This window comes from Siphateles boraxobius, unplaced genomic scaffold, assembly GCF_051911475.1.
Source record: "Siphateles boraxobius isolate OS27281-9 unplaced genomic scaffold, OSU_SipBor_1 33, whole genome shotgun sequence".
Taxonomy (NCBI): Eukaryota; Metazoa; Chordata; class Actinopteri; order Cypriniformes; family Leuciscidae; genus Siphateles; species Siphateles boraxobius.
In genome coordinates, this window is record NW_027508953.1 from 8,069,406 (window position 1) to 8,088,226 (window position 18,821).

Genomic DNA, 18,821 nt, shown 5'->3' on the forward strand with positions numbered 1-18,821 from the left:
GATCAACTGATTCATTGAAAAGTTCTTAAAATATTAGTAGAAAATCTGAAGTTTATCTAGGATGCCTAATTTAATTTTTTTTCCCCTCCAGAATTTGAGACACAAATATATATGCAAGGATAAAAACAATAATTACATTGGTCAGAGGAACAACTACATATTATTAATAATAAATGAATATGCAAAAAAATATGTTTTTATGGCTGATGATTTCGCTGCTAAATTTTCACCTTTGGCAGGTGTGGCAAAAACTTAATTTTGGACTCCGTGTACATCTGCTTGACTCAGATGTCATAACATTTAAAATTCCACAAGATCATCACAAGATTACTGATAATACCATAATCACATTATGTCACCATAAAGGCAGCCAGCACTTTTTACACCCTCTTACCCCTCCTTCTCAGTCTTTCAGTCCTCCACCGCTCCTGGGTCTCTTTTCCATTCCTCTCGCTTATAAATTTACACGTTCTTGCATGCTTTTTGGTTATTATGCAATTCAAAAGTTTTCAAAAGACACAAATGCATTCAGCAAGGATGCATTAAATTGATTTAACGTTACAAAAGATTTTGGTTTAAAAAAATCCTTCAGTTTTTCAGAATCATGGAAAATAATTAACCACAATTTCAACAAAAATATTAAGCAGCACAACAGTTTTCAACAATGATAATAAGAATACATTATTCTTGAGCACCAAAGCAGCATATTAGATGATTTAGGCATGTACGAAATGGTCAAGATGATTTGCTGAAATTCCAACCGAGCATCAGAATGGGGAAGAAAGGTTGACTTTTGAAAGTGGTTGTTGGTGCCAGAATGGCTGGTTTGAGTATTTCCGAAACTGCTGTTCAACTGGGATTTTTACACACAACCATCTCTAGGGTTTACAGAGAATTGTCAGAAAAAGAGAAAATATTCAGTGAGCGGCAGTCCTGTGGGCGAAAATGCCTTGTTGATGCCAGAGGTCAGAGGAGAATGGCCAGACTGGTTCCAGTTGTACTGCAAACCCTAACACTCAAAATAAATAATTGGTTTGAGTAGGGCCAACTTAAATTCTACAAATGAGTTAACCTGTTAGCCTGCAACCCCACTTTTGAAAAATCCCCAGAAATGGGATACCCAAACTAAAACACATACAGTTCATGAACCCTTTGTACTTAAAGCACAAGTATGATCTCATTTGAAAGCTGAGACCTGGCAGTTTATTGTAAATGTAGAATTAATTATTGTCATAATGAAAAATAGTAGTTTGAAGTAGCTTCAAAGTTTTGTAAAGTTATTAGAAATTTACTTTTTATGAAATATCGTCATAAAAATTATATTAAAATTTGCATTGTATCAATCTATGAATGCACTGCAGCTAAAGTCACATGTCTGACCATGTTATATTTAAAATCTGAAGATGACAGTTCTAAAACTCTGTATTTAGTTAAATGTTTTTCAAGATCATGTCATATGACTTTATTTTGATTAGACTCTAAAATGCAAACTGATGTTTATTGTCATCTTCTAAGCATCTATTCAGTCTATTGTCTCTATTGTTTTGTGGTGCAAACGAGCCCCATTCAGTCTCAGTCTCCCCTGCACACATTCACACCTCTCCGGCCTGGTTATGGCCCTAAATATGCTTTTCTTTTGTCTTCATTATAATTACTAACGACTGGCTATTCACGCTGTTTTAATACCTAATTTATTTTTTCAAAGTTCTCAGTTCACATTTGATACTGTATCAAATGACCTATGAAAAAAGAAACATTTCAGTAAGCATTCCTATATAGAAAAAATCATAAAAATAACAGCTAGGTGGCAGGTGCACCTAGGCCTAGCTAGCATGTTAGCTTAGCACAAAATCAATACATGACAATTTATGAGATTAAAACCATGTTTGTGCTCCAAACTTACTTTATAGCCAAGTCGAGTGTTTTAAATGACCTCCTGTGATCTGATTTGGCTTCAGATAAAAAAAATCAGACAGAAAATATATTATTTTATTCTGCACAATGATAAAGTCTATATCGATTAGCATTACATTATAAATATAATCTATTATTATGAAAATACCTGACCTGGCTCGAAGAACAGAGGTAAATCAAATATCATTGCAATCATGTTTATTGTCTTCAAAACGTCTTTATCTGCATTTTACAGCGATCTCTGGAAGCTTTGTTTATGCCAGGGACTTACTGGGATGTCACATTATTATGGTTCTTCTTCGTGTGTTCCATATATGGACTGCATGTGCACACGGCGCCCTCAGGCTGCCAGTATGGATTGAAAACACAGTACATCAGAGTATCCAGCGCTCGTAAAGATTACATCGACCCATTTGGATATAAATTCAATAAATATTATTCCTGTCTATATAAATCTGAAGTAAACCTATGAGAATCTATCAATATTTCTCCAAATCTGCACATTTTTGAGCTAAATGAGAAGGAAATTGTTCATCCACCTCTATACTGCATTTAATTTAACAGTGAATGTTTATGGGTGATAAATGTGTGAAAGTTAAAAAGGAGTACATCTCTGGTTTTCTAGGAGCCACTGTTTTAAGTGAGGTTTAAAGGTGTTGAATGTAGGACACTCCCTTATTGAGGGGCAAGCTATTCCAGAGTTTACCGCCTATTAATGACAATACGTTTTGTCCAAAAGTGGTGCGTCTAAATGGTATCACACAGTCCCTTTTTACAGAGGCCCGTGTACTACCTCCGCTTTCAAGTCTTTGGAAAAAGCCATGCAGCGGAGGGGGGCAAGATTATGTAACCCTTAATATACCAAACAAGCATACTTGTTACGTTTGAAATGGTCAAAGCTTAAAAATGTAGGCCTATGTCTCTCTAAACAGGGGGGGGGGGGCCTCAGGAAGATGACGATCAAGTCATGCTTGCCCATGTATCTACTGCATCATGATGTGCATCAATTCATAGGGGCAACATACAATTTGAGGGTGGAGGGAGGAGACAGCCCTCGCTCCGACCCATCTTGCAGGAAAAAAAGCACGGAAGAGATTGAACGTCCTCGGTGGTCTTCTCCGGAGAGAAGAACACACTCAACGAACAGTTTCCACTTCAGGGCGTAAGCATGCCTCGTAGAGGGTGTTCTTGCAGAAGTGATGGTGTCTACAACCTGTTTTGTGGTAGATCACCTAGAACTAGGGCTGCAACTAACGATTATTTTGATAATCGATTAATCAGTCGATTATTTTTTCGATTAATCGGATAAAAAGTTTTTAAAAAATTTAATTAGATTTTTGTTTATTATAACTAAATAAACCCCTAAATCAGGGTATTTATGTGTAAAAGTGTACTTTAAAAAGTGCAAAAGCCACACATTGAGTTTTACTAATATAATCTTTATTTTTGACATTTTAAACCTAAATATATTGATAAATTAAATATAGAAAGACTGAAAACAAGTGTGCGAACGTAGTAGAGCCAAAGTAGATCGCGTTTGAAGAACAATTAAAACTTAATAGTAGACAAATGCTATAAAAAGAGAACGGAATGGAGGTACGCAGCAAGCTAACAGGCTTGATTAAAAGGACAGGGAAAATTATGTATTAGTGCACAAGCATTCGCTGAAAACCACTGACTACAGTGACTAAAAAAACAATATTTTACTGCTGCTGTTATTAACTGCCTTAATATTTAGTGCTTCACTTTGTTAACCTTGTTTTAATTTAACCTATTCTTCTGCGGTAGCGCTATTTTAATCCATCAATTATGTTGCGAGCGAACTGATTGCGCAACCTGATGCTCGAGACAAAATAGATCTAGTGTGTGACTGTCCCGAAGTTAGTACACAAAGCTGTTTTTGAGCATTGAATCAGTTTTTGAAGTTTTTGTTTATCGTGCTGATGTTTCACATTCATCCGTGAAACCAACGTGTTTCCTCTTCTTGTGTTCATGCATCACTGTGGTACTTCCATGCCACACAAGCTCAGCTTTGCAAAGCTTGCATGTTACAATATTCTTTGCTGCATGTAAAATGCTCCCGTGCTCTGTTTACACCTGGCCACTTCATACGCTTTCTCAGATCGGATAGCTATCCGATAATGGAAAGACCAGGTGTAAATCTCCTCCGAAACGCATTCAAGACGGATTTGAATCTGATCGCTCAAACCACTTCAGGAGGAGGTCTGGGCCGCATTCCAAACGAAACTGGACAAGTGTAAATGCATCTGGTTGTTGAAACCACATATGTAAATTTTACTCCTCCCAAAAATGCTAAAAAATAAACATGTGGGAGCATGTTATAGGCTATATGTAATGTTATAGCCAGATATGACGGCGCTACTACAACACGCATTACCGCAGGTGAGAAGCTGAGCATCTATTCATCAAGCCAAGCCAGCATCTATTCATGATTTGCTCACACAAGCATCATCATTAAAAGTAAAGAAACAAATTATCTTACCAGTGCTGTTGCCGCTCTCTCTTATTGCGGTCTTTGATTTTGATTTTAGCTGATGATCAATAAAATGCAGCTCATATCAGTTGCTTTCGGTGAAGTGAACTCCATTAAATCTCAATATAGCGTGGGAATTGAAGATCGGATATATATCCGTTTTGCGAAAACACATTTATGTGACCAGATGTTAATGGAATCGTTTTGATAAATCAGATAGCTATTAGATGGCTTGCCGCGCACACTTTTTTTCTGCCGATTGATCTGTACTCTGCCATTTCGCGTGTGACTGTGTTGTCATGAAAGTGACGTCATCAGTAAACGCTCCCCGTGACATGAGCAGACCAACTAATCGATAATGACATTCGTTGACAACGATTTTCGTAATTGATTATTATCGATTTTATCGATTAGTTGTTGCAGCCCTACCTAGAACCTTCACTTCTCATGCTTTCGGGACCAGATATGGAGTTTCCAGAGGTCTGGGAACTGTCTCAGAGGAATGGGTCAGGGAGGGCTGTCGAAAGGAGCATAAGTTTGGGGGGAACTAGGACGGTTGGGCCAATAAGGGACAACTAGCAAGACCTGCTCCTTCTTAGAGTTCTCAACGGGCCTGAAAATTACAACCCGACCCGACCCGGCCCGTGGCTTTTAAAGCCCAACCCGATGTAACCCGACACATCAACATGAATTAACTGCCCGAAACCTGCCCGCGGCCCGAAGCTGCCGTCTTTTTTTCTCATACACGTATTATCATGACCAGCAGATGGGAATCCAAATCAAACTTTAATGTCTTTATTAAAAGACTTTAAATATATAAATAGGCTATATAAACATGCCTTAAATAAAAATCTTCACACAATAATAAATAAAAATAACTCAAACATGTACCCAGCCAGCGGGTGGGCTACTTTTCTCACCACACAATTTTTTAAGAGTTTTTAAACAAAATACGTAGGCCTAGCCTATTAACATAATCATATGATTATAAGGCATCGTGGAGGAACAGTAGTGCGTCCACAGTGGATGGACTGAGGCGTGTTCTCCTCTCTTCAATGGTACAGCCAGCCACACTGAATACCTTCTCGCTGCTGCTGCTGCTGGTCGGCACACAGAGCACCCGCCGTGCCAACTGAACCAGTTTGGGATAAGTTTGGGACAGTTTGCTGTTGGTATTCCACCAGCCCAGCAGGTCCTGATCGTCGGTCATTGTTGGCCTTTGGCGGACGTAACTGTCAAACCTCATCCTCTTCTGATTCGGTCTCCCCCCCGTGTCACAGTGTCTGGTTTATGTTTCCCTGGGTGTACACTAGAGGTCCTCTTCCCCACGGTGTCATTCACATTGGAACTGCATTCCCCACAATCCTTGTCTGCACTCATCACTGTTCATTGCACCCAGCTGTTCCCCATCATGATTGTTAGTTCTTGTGTATAAATACCCTGCCTGTTTAGTGTTTGTTACGGAGTCCTTGTTTTTCATCACCCCACTTCTGAGTACTGCCTTCTTGCCCGTTTGTATTGTTCTTGTTTATTTTGGATTGCTACTTTGGTTTTGACCCCTGCCTGGACTAGATGTATGATTACAGATTTCCCCAATAAATTCTTACTGCAATTGGATCTCCCTGTTTCCCGTGGGTGGATCGTGACACCCCGACCCCGAAAACATTTTCCCATTCATCAAAGCGCAGTGTTTTCTTTGCGGCGGGTTCCAGTGCTGCTGCCGATGACGAAGCACTCATCTCCTGGCTCGCTTCACCTGGGCCCTTGGGTACCGGTTGCTGCGCAGCTGACAGGCGGGACTTGACATATTGTTGCACATTTACCCTTTGGTCAGCGGACAGCATCCGCAACTGGTTAAACTTCGGCCACAGGAATGTTGCAGCTTTGTGGAGATCAGTGACAGACTTTTTTAAGTCTTTTTTTAAAAATTTTTTAAAAAAAATCCTGCAACCAGTGCGCATGGCGTTGACGCACAGCCGCCAGCTGGGTAGTATCATTGGCATTTTGCTGGCAGTGGTGTCGGAGTCGCTCTACCCATAGCAGCGCAAGATGCAATGTGGGATATTTGTCCTCCTCCAGTTCACGCTGATCATCATAAAAGGGCTTCAAAAATGACACCAGCATGCCCAAAGTGTCGGGGGTTATTTTTTCAATCCTGTCACTCTCTCCAAGCGCTTCTAGTTTGTCCTGCAGCTCCGCGTAAATGTCACTGATGGATTTAAGGGTCAAATACACAGTGCTGAAGCGTGTATCTACCATCTGCAGGATGGTCTTTGAGAGCTGCGCTGTCATTCCCGACTGCTTTACATATCTGTAAAGACAATAAGAGAGTGTGCTGCTGTTACACAAATGAGTAGCCTAGTAGTGATAATCAGACACAAACTAAAGACTCCGTATTTTCCGGACTATGCATCACACTTTTTTTTGACTGATGTGACTTATAGATTAATAATAGGATACTAATAATATTATAATAGTAAAACATTTCTAACGTAGCCTACTACTTTACCTGACAAGCGTCTTTGATGCTGTCACTGTTTCAGCGAAGTCAGGGGCCACCTGCATCAGTGCGTCATTATCAAGTCCATGGCAAAGGACAGTGTTGAGGACGTGGTCCATGCAGTCATGTCTCATGTATGACCTGAGAGCATTAACTACATTTGCTCCCTGGTCTGTAACCCAAACAATGTCTTTTAAAGACAGTGGGTCGAACCCAAACTTGGTGACCAAGAGCTTGACCAGCTCCCTCTTGATGTTATCGCCCGTTTTTTTCTCATCCACGGGAAACATTGCTGTGGTCAGATTCTTTCCGATTAATTCAAAATCTTCTGTAACATAGTGGCACGTTATTGACAGATAGTGAATCTTTCTGAAGTCGTCTGTCCACATATCTGTAGACATTCCCACTTTCCCTCCTTTGTTCAGGATCTCTTTCACCTGCTTCGCAAGCTCTTCTCTTTTTTCCTCTGTCAAATTCCGTCAGTGTGCTGCTACTCTGTTGGGAGATGGGAGGACAGAGCTTGCAGCAACTCTGTTATGTGTTGCACCAACATTTATGAGTTCCTGTGCAAGTTCTAAGATGCCGTCTCCTTGAACAAAATAAAATGGCCTAATGTCCTTGGCGCACATGTAAACACGTTTTTCTGTTACTGCCTGTTTTGTTTTAAGGGGAACATTTTTGGCAAGGAACTTCGTCATTGTTAGCTGCTGCTGCGTCGTGGTGGTGGTCGAATGGCGACAGTTTAATGTACGGCGGCTCAGTCTGGACGACCCTGTTTTTTTGCTGTCATACTTCATCAGCACCTTGCATTTTGAGCATTGCACATAACCTGTCGAATTTCCACCAGAATCCAGCACCACTCCAAACACTTTCCAGACCTCTGATTGTCCCACTCCTTTAGCAGAGACGGTGAATTCACCTGCGGCAAGTTTACTTTTTACAAACTCCATCGTCTTCTCCAGGCTAAAGGTGTGCACGCAGCGGCGTCAGGTCTGCCCCCGCGATGCACGTTGCACGCAGGCGCAGCAGCCAGACTTTCTTTACGGTGAATAGCAGAAATGATTAATAAATGTTTTTTTTTTCACTGAGTGGAAAAAATTAAGCCCGAGGTCCGACCCGAGTCATTTGCTTATATTTTCGACCTGAACCAGGCCCGAACCCGCGGGTCCCGTCGGGGCCAGCTGTGTCTCAGAGTCTCCGTGTCTAGGGTACTCCGCACGGTCAGGGAGTAAAACAACTGGCAATGGGACGAGTCCGTAGAGGCAAACATATGTAACTGTGCGGCCCCCAAGTGGTCCATGAACAGCTGGGCCGCCTGGGCATCCACTTTTCCCTGGGCCCCAGGCTGTTGTGAAGCCTAGTAGGCGGCACGATTGAGCAGGCCAGAAAATTAAGTGGAATGAAGCGACCTCAGAAGCTTGTGACTTCAAGGAGGATGTGGCAGGCGAGTTGCGACATGCGAGGGAAGCGTAGAGCAACGGTCGCAGTGTTTGTACAGACCAGTACAAGCTTGCTGAGCAGCGGTGTCTCAAAGCAAGGTATACTGCCAGCAACTTGAGGCAATTGATGCCAATGCATTCGGAGGCCCACCCAGACCCCCGTTACTGCATGCCCATTGAATCGGGCCCCTCAGCCAGTGTTTGGTGGACACTTGTTCTAGGGGCGACTGGCCCGGAGAAACAAAGGTCTGATCACGGGCTGAGGGTTTGGCGGCAGGCCTGGTAGAGTCACACAGAGCGTGCCGCTCTGCCACAGCCACCTTGGGACTCGGCCATGAAGCCAGTGCTGAAGCGGTCATCATTTGGAGGAAGCAGTGCTATTTCGACTGCACCTGCCACATGCCCCAGGAGCCTCTGAAAAAGTTTCAGTATGACTCTTTCTTACTTCTGTATAGCACCGACCAGACACGCTCCTCCTGAGAGACGTGTTGGACCGAGTCCATCTCCATACCAGAAAAAGAGATCCTCAGCCCGTAGGCGAGTTTACTCTTTTCCCAGTTGACCCAATTGGCTGTGGAGCACTTGAAAGGTAGGATTTGTACTGACTTCGAACCCTCGAATGCAAAAAACACAGGTATGGGTTGCATTGCAGAAGGACAGAGATCTGAAGTACGTGTCGTCCTTCAGGTCGAACGCTGCAGACCAATCGTGGGGATGGAGCACTCAAACATGCGTCTCTGCATTAGCAACTTGAATGGAAGCTTAAAAAAGGACTCAATTCAAGACTCGCAGGTCCAAGATTGGCCGTAACACACCACCTTTATTGCGTACAAGGAAGTACGGGCTAGAGAAGCCGTTCTTCATGGCGGCTGGAGGAACCGGCTCAATCGCATCCTTCGCCAGTAGGAAAGCGATGTCCGCGCGCCTGCCAGTGGCACATTCGCTCAACACAGAAGTGAAGTGAATAGCGCTGACTTGGGCGGATGCCGGCCGAACTGAAACAAACTGAAAGATTACCCCTCATTGTGATCCTCAAATCACTCAACCCACACGGCACTTTAGCCGCCTTCTGGGAAGTTGGCCCATAAGAAGCACTAGAGCAGCGCATGGGAGTGGGGACTCCACCTTCACGAACGAATTTGAGTCTCGATCTCAACACTGAGATGGTCATATTCCCGCCGTGAGAACATGAGTCATCCACAAGAGCTGCTTCAGTGGGCTGTAAGCCCAAACACGTGATGAAGCAATTGTGACCGTCAGAGGGGGACAGAGCCCTACCGCACCCAGAAACACACGGATGGAATGGCATCTTGAGAAAGACACAAACGCACTCTCTTGCTCTTTCAGGAATTGGGACCCATCACCAGTGCTGGAGCACACAGAGGAATGACTGCGGCAACACAGTAACAGTGAAGCACTCACTTCTTCACCCTCTAACCACATCAACAAACACAGAATCTTTATGCAGTTAAAACAGCAGTTGAGAGCTCAGAAGCTTGCGATCACCGCTGTACTCGCGCTGTAGAAACACCAATACTGGGAGAGTCTTCCAGGACAACACCGACACACTCGGTCGTTGTATAGAACAACACTCTTCAGAGACATCGACACCGATCGGTTCCGAAGCGAAAGACAACTGGTGCGTGCATCCACTTCCGTGTTTTCTATTCTCGAACGTGTATGTGCATTGGCTCGTTTTTACAATACTCGAAGATGACAGGCTTCCTAAACGTAATCCCAATCAGTCGACACATCGACTAGGCTACGTCGAGTTTTATGAAATCATTTCTATTAATTTAGACAAACTTAAGTTTAACTGAAACTGATTTCTATTTCCCAGCATGCTTTGCCGATGGCACTCGAAAGGGAGAGTAAATGTTAAAATTAAGTATAATATCATGTTTTTTGTGCAAGATTAATGTTAAGTGGAAGATTAGTGACTAATGTTTTGTTTAAACTAGTTTAGAAGAATTTCTGTTAATGTTGAATTTAGGAGAGTTACCATCATGGTGACAAGTGGTGCATGCGGCTTGGTTTGAGAACAATGTTAAAAGCTTTATATTGCTGTTCTCATACAGCAAGTACTGTTAACCTTGGTAACATTAGCAAATTAGCAAGTTAGCATTTTTTGAACCAGCTTGTTATAGATAGTTAAGTTATACTAATACAATTTTTCATGAATTAGTATGAATTAGTTTACTCAAACAAGTCAAATGTATGAGTACAAAATAAAAATCTGCCAGGTCTGCTTACTTAAACTTTCAATTTCTTAAAGGAGAACTCCGGGCAATTTTTAAGTTGATCTTGATCGTTAGACCTTTGTGAGTACTGACTATAGAAAAAAAAACGAACCGGATTGGTGCTTTCTACGCGGAGCTGCGACCGCGAATGCCCAGAGCTCCCACCAAGCTAAAACGGCAGTTATGGGGGCATGGACATAAAGGGCGTTTTTGAGCCTCTTAACAGACACAAAATGCAATTAAAATGTCTGTCCAACATGAACAGGGACCCTACATGTGAACAAGATGCGTTTAGCAACTTAGCCATTGTTTCAACTCACCTAAATAGTCTTTTAGACGGCAAGCTGTAGTCTCGCGCTGCAGTCCCGTGCTGTAGCCGGAAAAGGTAAACTATGTCCAGGTGGGAGGAGCGTTGATCAAGTGCGACGAGTTAAGATCAGAGTTGCTTACAAGTGAAGAAGAAATGGTTCGTGTTTGTGCCTTTCCGAATTGTGGCAACAGAATGCGAAAATATAAGAGCTTAAATTTTCATCGTCTTCCTTTTCATGACCTCGAGATTCTGCAGTTGTGGCTAGTTGTACTTCAACTTGATGTGCAAACTCCCGTAGAAGTACTACGCTCTAAAGATTACCTTTTTTTCTATAGTCACTACTCACAAAGGTCTAACGATCAAGATTAACTTAAAAATTGCCCGGAGTTCTCCTTTAACTTAAAAACTTTGAGGCAATTGTTGCCAACTTATTCGGGTTTACAGTTTGATAGAAAGGCAACAGTAACATAAATAACCACTTGTTACAAATGTATGAAGAAGTGCATCTCTGAACGCACAATACGGTGAACATTGAAGCAGATACACTACAGCAGCAGAAGACCACACCAGGTGACACTCCTGTCAGCTAAGAACAGGAAACTGATGCTACAACTGCAGCAACATTCAGATGGTAGGGTCAGAATTTGTCTTAAACAACATGAAAGCATGGATTCATCCTGCCTTGTATCAACAGATCAGGCTGCTGCTGGTGGTGTAATGGCGTGGATATTTTCTTGGCACACTTTGGGCCCCTTAGTACCAATTGCGCATTGTTTAAATGCCACACACTACCTGAGTATTGATCATGTTATGGCCACAGTGTGTACCCATCTACTGATGGCTACATCCAGCAGGATAACACACCGTCACAAAGCTTAAACCATTTCAAACTTGTTTCTAGAACATGACAATGAGTTCACTATACTCAAATGGCCTCCACTGTCACCAGATCTCAATCCTCAGACCTTTGGGATGTGGAAGAACAGGAAATTCACATCATGGATACGCAGCTGACAAATCTGCAGCAACTGTGCGATGCTATCATGTCGATATAGACCAAAACCTCTGAGGAATCTCAGCAACTTATTGAATCTATGCCACAAAGAGTTAAAGGGTTAGTTCACCTAAAAATGAAAATTATGTCATTAATGACTCACCCTCATGTCGCTCCAAGCCCGTAAGACCTCCATTCATCTTCAGAACACAGTTTAAGATATTTTAGATTTAGTCCGAGGGCTTTCTGTCCCTCCATTGAAAATGTATGAACGGTATACTGTCCTTGTCCAGAAAGGAAATAAAGACATCATCAAAGTAGTCCATGTGACATCAGTGGGTTAGTTAGAATGTTTTGAAGCATCGGAAATACATTTTGGTCCAAAAATAACCAAAACTACGACTTTATTCAGCATTGTATTGTCTTCCGGTTCTGTTGGGGATCCGTGTTCACGAGTCCGCACTGACGCTGATGACATAAGACGCTGCTGACGTGTATCTGGTGCGTCCGTGTATTCGGGTTCAAATAAATATGGCTGGGCAAAAAAATGCAAGTTTTGCTCTGTGTGGAAATCCTTAGACATGTTTGTGAAGATTGTTTTGTTACCAGCGGGCGTCTCCCTCAGACTGTAAACGAAGCTCGGGTGCACCAGACACACGTCAGCAGCGTCTTACGTCAGCAGCGTCACTGAACGCGGATCCCCAACAGAACCGGAAGACAATACAATGCTGAATAAAGTCGTAGTTTTGGTTATTTTTGGACCAAAATGTATTTCCGATGATTCAAAACATTCTAACTAACCCACTGATGTCAGATGGACTACTTTGATGATGTCTTTATTTTCTTTCTGGACAAGGACAGTATACCGTTCATACATTTTCAATGGAGGGACAGAAAGCTCTCGGACTAAATCTAAAATATCTTAAACTGTGTTCTGAAGATGAATGGAGGTCTTACGGGCATGGCGCGACATGAGGGTGAGTCATTAATCACATCATTTTCATTTTTGGGTGAACTAACCCTTTAAGGTACTTTTAGGGGCAAAATGGGGTCCACTAGCAAGACCCAGTACAAGCAAAGTGTACCTTTGTAAGTATATAACATTAAATATTACAACTGTAGTATTGTTGTCAAGTGACCCTAAGTTCAAAAGTAAAAAGCCATGCAAAGTAAAACCTGCATCTAGTTCAACTGCTACACAAAGCTTGCATTGTGCATTACTTTCTATGAATCACACGACATTTTGTTTTGATGGCTCAAAGGCAACAACTTTCCGTCGAAGCTTTCTTTTGAATGTCCTGCGATTTTCTTACAGCCCATGTTTTTATATTCCCCTCCCTTCTTTCAGAATCCACTGATGTCATTTTCACACTGGGTCCCTCTCCCAGAGAGCAAACATGCATAACAATGGGAGAAAGGATGTGTACAGTACAGTGAGTCAGGGTGAACTACAGGTCGCAAGCTGCATGAGAGTGTGTGTACACGCATGTGTGTGAGAGTCGAATCGGTGGTGATTGAAGGTGCATCACTGCGCTCAGTTTATGACTCACCTGAAAGTGTCACCATTAGCAAATGAACTGGCATCCAAAACTGAGGCAACTGCACTTTTGACATTTAAACAGCCTCTTGAATTGTACTGCAGAAATACAAGTGGGTGATTCTGATTACAACCGAATCAAATTGATGGAATTCATGAAACTGGCTGTGGTTGCCTGATGAACAGAAACTTATTGACAGTCTGCAGGACTAATTTTATGAATTAGGACATCAAAAAAGTAAATCCAACAACCCCTTACAATTTAAAATGACAGTTCACTAAAATTACAAACAATTGCATTACTCACTTTCTTCTGTGGAACACAAAAGGAGATGTTTTTAAAAATGTTCATGCTGCTTTTTTAATTCATGTTAATAAGCAAAATTTATGGCGAAATGGTTTAGAAGTACGTACAGTATCACCTGGTTGATTCCTTTAATTTTTCTTGAAAACTAAGTCATCATTTACTCACCCTGGTTTTGTTCTAATGCCATATGCCCTTTCTTTTTCCAAACACAAAAGGATAAAACATCGCTGTACAGGAATAATTACCCGGTGAAGTGGATTCCCTTATTGTAGAGAATGTTCAGCTGTATTTGATTAGGGATGGAGCTAAACTCTGCAGGACAGTGGCCCTCCAGGACAGGAGTTGCCCTGTCTAGAAAAAGAAGTTCGATACGTGAGCAGCAGTATACTGTTAGCAAACATCCTGATGCCACCCACACTGTAGAGAGCGGAGTTCAAAAAAATATGAATATGTGCTGCTCGCTTTCCTCTCAATAACAAATTAAAAACACAACAAAACGAAAGTTTAGTTTAGTTTAGTTTATTAAGATCCCCATTAGCTGCTGCAAATGCAGTAGCTATTCTTCCTGGGGTCTATAGACTTCAACACAAAAAAATATTCTTATAACATAAAACCATACATTATATAGACAAAAAAGGAGTGTACACAATCATACATAACAATACAACAACATACTAAAAAAAGAATAAAACAAAAATGAAAGTGGTGAGAAAAAAGCAGTTAAGAAAGCATCTGATCATAGCGATGTGGGTATGTTTGCAATAGCTCTGCAATTCGGCACTCCAGTCATGACATATTTATTTGTATAACCTTTTATACAATGCTTTAAAGGAAGCAGCTTTACAGTATTAAACATAAAAAAACTGTGTCAGTGTCACTTTCATTTAGACAACTTCAATTTCTACTAAAGTAGCTATGTTTTTTGTTTTTACTCATGTCTAACCTCCACGGACTAAACAGAAGAAATGAACCAGAGATTTCCACGTCAAAGGTGGAGCCTCATAGACTCATATACCTGTTGCGTAATAACCACGGACTAATAAAGTGGTGCAAGTATGACATCACTTTGTAGGCCAGAACGAGGAAGCAAGTTAGCATTTTAGGATTTCTGGTCCCATCGTCTTGAAGTCAATTGTTTGTTTGAAAGGGGTTTTAGTTAAATGGCTGAAATAAGGTCTGTGGTAAACACAGGCTTTGGACACTTTCATGTTTTATTCTACGACATAAAACACATCAGTATTAACACACTCATGATTGTTTGAAGCTGTTAAGTGTCTTGAAAAAGGCGGTTGCTAACAAATGTCTAAATGGGACTACAGAGGGTGTCGAGGAGATTAAACAGGTAACTCAATTGGCTTTTACAGCATTGTTGTTTATAATTGTGCTCTTACAAACTATTCTAACTCAAATATACTGGGAAAATGATTTTAGATAAAGACTGAAAGAGTTTAGTCATGGTGACGTTGAATTCATGGGACCGTGGTGTAATTTATTTATAGCCTTTATTTCTGGCGACTGCATTTAGGCTTCAAAATTCATAAAAGTTGTGTCCACCTGTGATAATTATCTTAATAGACAAAACATGTAAGTATCATTTAAGCTTTTGTTGATCACAGAGCTTGTTTTTAGGGATAATCCAAAAGCCTATTGGAAAATCCTATTGGGTTTTTGTCGAGAGAACCAGTGTGATACTAACTACCAGTTGTGACATCATACCTGCATCACTCTATGGTAGTTGGAAGGCGTTTACCAGCAAAAAAAATTCTGAACTTTTCCTAACTCCCGAAATTAGCTCCAAATGAACTTAATTCGGGCTGTTTCTTTTCTAAATGACATTTTACTTTTTCACATTTACTTCTATCTCTCTGAAGATGTCTACCCCCCTCGCCACCTTGTGTGCTGTCAGTCACCAAGTGACTATAAACATGCCCTCCACCCCCTTCCCTTTGTCACCCCTCACTCTATTTATCTCCTCTTCCTTTTCTTATTCGTAGTCTCAGGGGGTTCTAAGTAATACAGAACTCAGAAAAGCTCTTACTAATGACTAGACCTCTGTTTGCCAAGGATAAGGAGTTTCCTTTTACGGCAGACTTTGAACAATTCAAGATCAACCGATGAACAGCACTTTAAGTTCTAGTAAATATGCAGTGTCATATTCAAATAATCTCAAGAATCATTGTAAAGGCATTAGGCTAGTTGAAGAAACTTTAAAAGGCCAAAAGATCAAAAGCACTGACACTTATCAAAGGAAATTACCTCATTGATTTCTGTTTTTTATCAGAAATCAATGCATTCGCAATCAGATCAACTGTTCCGGAGAATCAATGGTAATCAATGAGAATCAGCTCAGGGGCCAGTTGCGTAAATATAGCCATTATGTCATGTCAAGACAGTGTTTTAAGATCTACTGTAGTATGAGCCGCTAGAATTTAGTCAAGGGGCAGTCAGTCTTACTTTTCGGTATCAAATTAGGCCAAAAAAAATGTATGACTAACTTGTAAGACAGCGTTTTATGCAACCGGCCCCTTATCTTTAAGTTAGCAAAATGAAGTGGAACTGTGTGGCTTCCAAGAAAGCATTCCAGTCGTATTTGCAGCATGGAAGAATGAGAGATTCCATGTTTACGATACACTGACTTCTACAGTGCTCCTCCGCATAATGACGCTGTTAACAGCAACTGTGCCAATAACACACTTGAGACTCAGGCCACACTCATTCATTGGGTTCGCTGACCTCTGCTCAACGTTTCCCCCTTTTCTTATTGCCTTAAATGTCCTTACGTTGCCATTTAATGGTCTGTCTCTTTTTAAGTTCAATTTCTTTACTTTTTTTAATTTTTAAAAAAACAACAACATAAATAATAATAACAACATACAAATAATAATTAATAAATGTAAATTAATGAAATGGCATCTCAAATGACATTCAAATAAAAATAATTCTGTTTGTTTATAGGCTATACTGTATAAGCATTAATTTAAGAGCTTGCCTATGCATTCTTTGATTCCATCTAGAAAGTGACTCACGTATGGTTCTTTTGTATGCTACACTTTCATCTACCGCTGTCCCATCATCTCCAAAGCAAAAAGATCCTGATCCTGCTTAGCTCATCTTTTCTGTCAATTTCACCCTTAACCTCTCTTTTCCCAGTTCAATCCTCTTTGCTCATTCTCTCTCCCTCTCTCTCCATGAAGTCATGTTTTTAAACAGAACTCCATTGGCAAGAAAAGCAGCAGTTCCTCACAAAGGTCTCAGGTAGCACAGGGGCCCCTGGAGATTATAGATATAGGGTCAGACACAAAGAGCTTTCTTTCGCACACTCAATTACACATTCTCAACATCCAAATAGAATTTCCTTCTCCTAATCCTTTCTTCACTCTTAACGGCTGTCATTGTTTACAGAAAGAACAGACCGGGTTACGCGCACACATACAATTAACTATTTTACAATGTAAGGGATTATTAAACATGTCAGTTCTCTGAACTGACATATAAAAAGAACCTGTATAGCGCAGGAAATGTACATAACGTTACGTGTCAGCTTATTGATATTTGGTCGATGAAGTAACGTCAGGCTAACGTTAATGGCACTTAAAATATTTAGTTAACTGGTGTTCTACTGTTACTCTTTTCCTTTATTTTTCTCTTTTCATTGTGATTGTTTTAACTGTACCAGACAGTCAATAAGTGGTCCCACTTAATAAAAACTGTTTTTAGTAACTTTTAGTGACTTACCTGTCCGCTGTGATGTTCTGTTTAACGTTATATTATATCCTAACGTCTTTTTCAATTTCACACAGACAGACGCTCCTCGATGTTTACTTCCTCTTCAAGCACTTCAAGCACCAATCCAAATGGTGTGTTCATCTAAGCACCGTAGACCAAATGTTTTTCAATCATGAAATTCCCGGACAAACTCTGGTAAAGTAGCCTACATCATTATTCAACCCCTCGTTCGCCGGGAATTCCTGTGCTCGCTCCCGCGGCCTCTGACCAGCGCAGTCGCCACGCCCACATCCGTGACGACATCACAGGTCCAGGTGTGCTGCAGTTGGACTGTATTTATGGCCCATATCATTTAGAAACAGACTCCAAATGTGTGTGTGTTTGAGAGAGTGAAGTGAAATTAGTCTGTGCAGACGTGATCATGGGATTAATAAAGACTATTTATCTAATAATTTGGTAATTGAGCACAGATGATGTCAGGGTTCCTACACTGTTTGACCAACTGGTTTTCATGACTTTTCCAGTCATGTGTTATTTGCTATATAAGGATTTTTAACATTGTACTCACTATGAGAACTTTCTTGATTTTTTGAGATGAGCATAACTAGAAAAAATATATATTCACTTTAAAATCTCCATGACATTGTATTATTGATTATTTTTTACATTTTTGTTAATTTGTTCACTGAGCAGATTCTTATAGCAGTTTCAATATACATTCACATTAATTTATTATTACGAATATTGTCAATTTCTTAATTTTAGTGAAACATCATTTATTCTACAATATATTCACTAGATTAATTTCTGTTACATCTTAATTACTATTAATAATAATAGGTGCATTATTTATTTTTGTTAATGTTTTCTCAATTTATTTTTCCAGCCCTGCAAATCACACTTTTGAAATTCCTCGATATTTCCTGGCTTTCCATGATGGTGGAAACCCTGATATGTGCATGTGCGGAAACAAAATTCATCAGACATTAAATTAAAGGACAAACTGCTTTTAATTTACACAAAGCAGAATCAAAACAAACCATGACATACATTTAAACTAACAAATTTTATAGGAAAAAACGCATGCACCAAATTACTCAATGACATATTTTTATATAGCTAAGACAATAGTATCAAATCATATAAAAAAACTAAACACACACCAAATCATTATATATTTGCAAATACACAAACAAATGAGACACACAAATACTGCATTAGAAAATCTGACACATAGAGAGAAAAAAAATCACACTCACTAATCTGACATGCTCCATTAAAAAAACATAAATAAACATAATAAAAAAACAAAAACAGTGGTCTGTTGACATATTTGTTTCATTATACTGTGTTCTTACAT

The 18,821-nt window shown here is 40.5% G+C and overlaps 1 protein-coding gene across 3 annotated transcripts in view; it reads right to left on the bottom strand.

Annotated features, from left to right (window-relative positions):
- Nucleotides 1-17,750, bottom strand: part of arhgef2a (Rho guanine nucleotide exchange factor (GEF) 2a) — an 86,830-nt gene extending 69,080 nt beyond the window's left edge. Inside the window, exon 1 of one of the 3 annotated variants that reach the window (XM_077195338.1) lies at nt 17,471-17,750. The gene's annotated coding sequence lies outside the window, so the exon portion shown is untranslated. The remainder of the gene's footprint in view (nt 1-17,470) is intronic. The other 2 variants (XM_077195337.1, XM_077195343.1) reach the window with 2 other exon arrangements.
- Between the last annotated feature and the right edge of the window lie 1,071 nt (nt 17,751-18,821).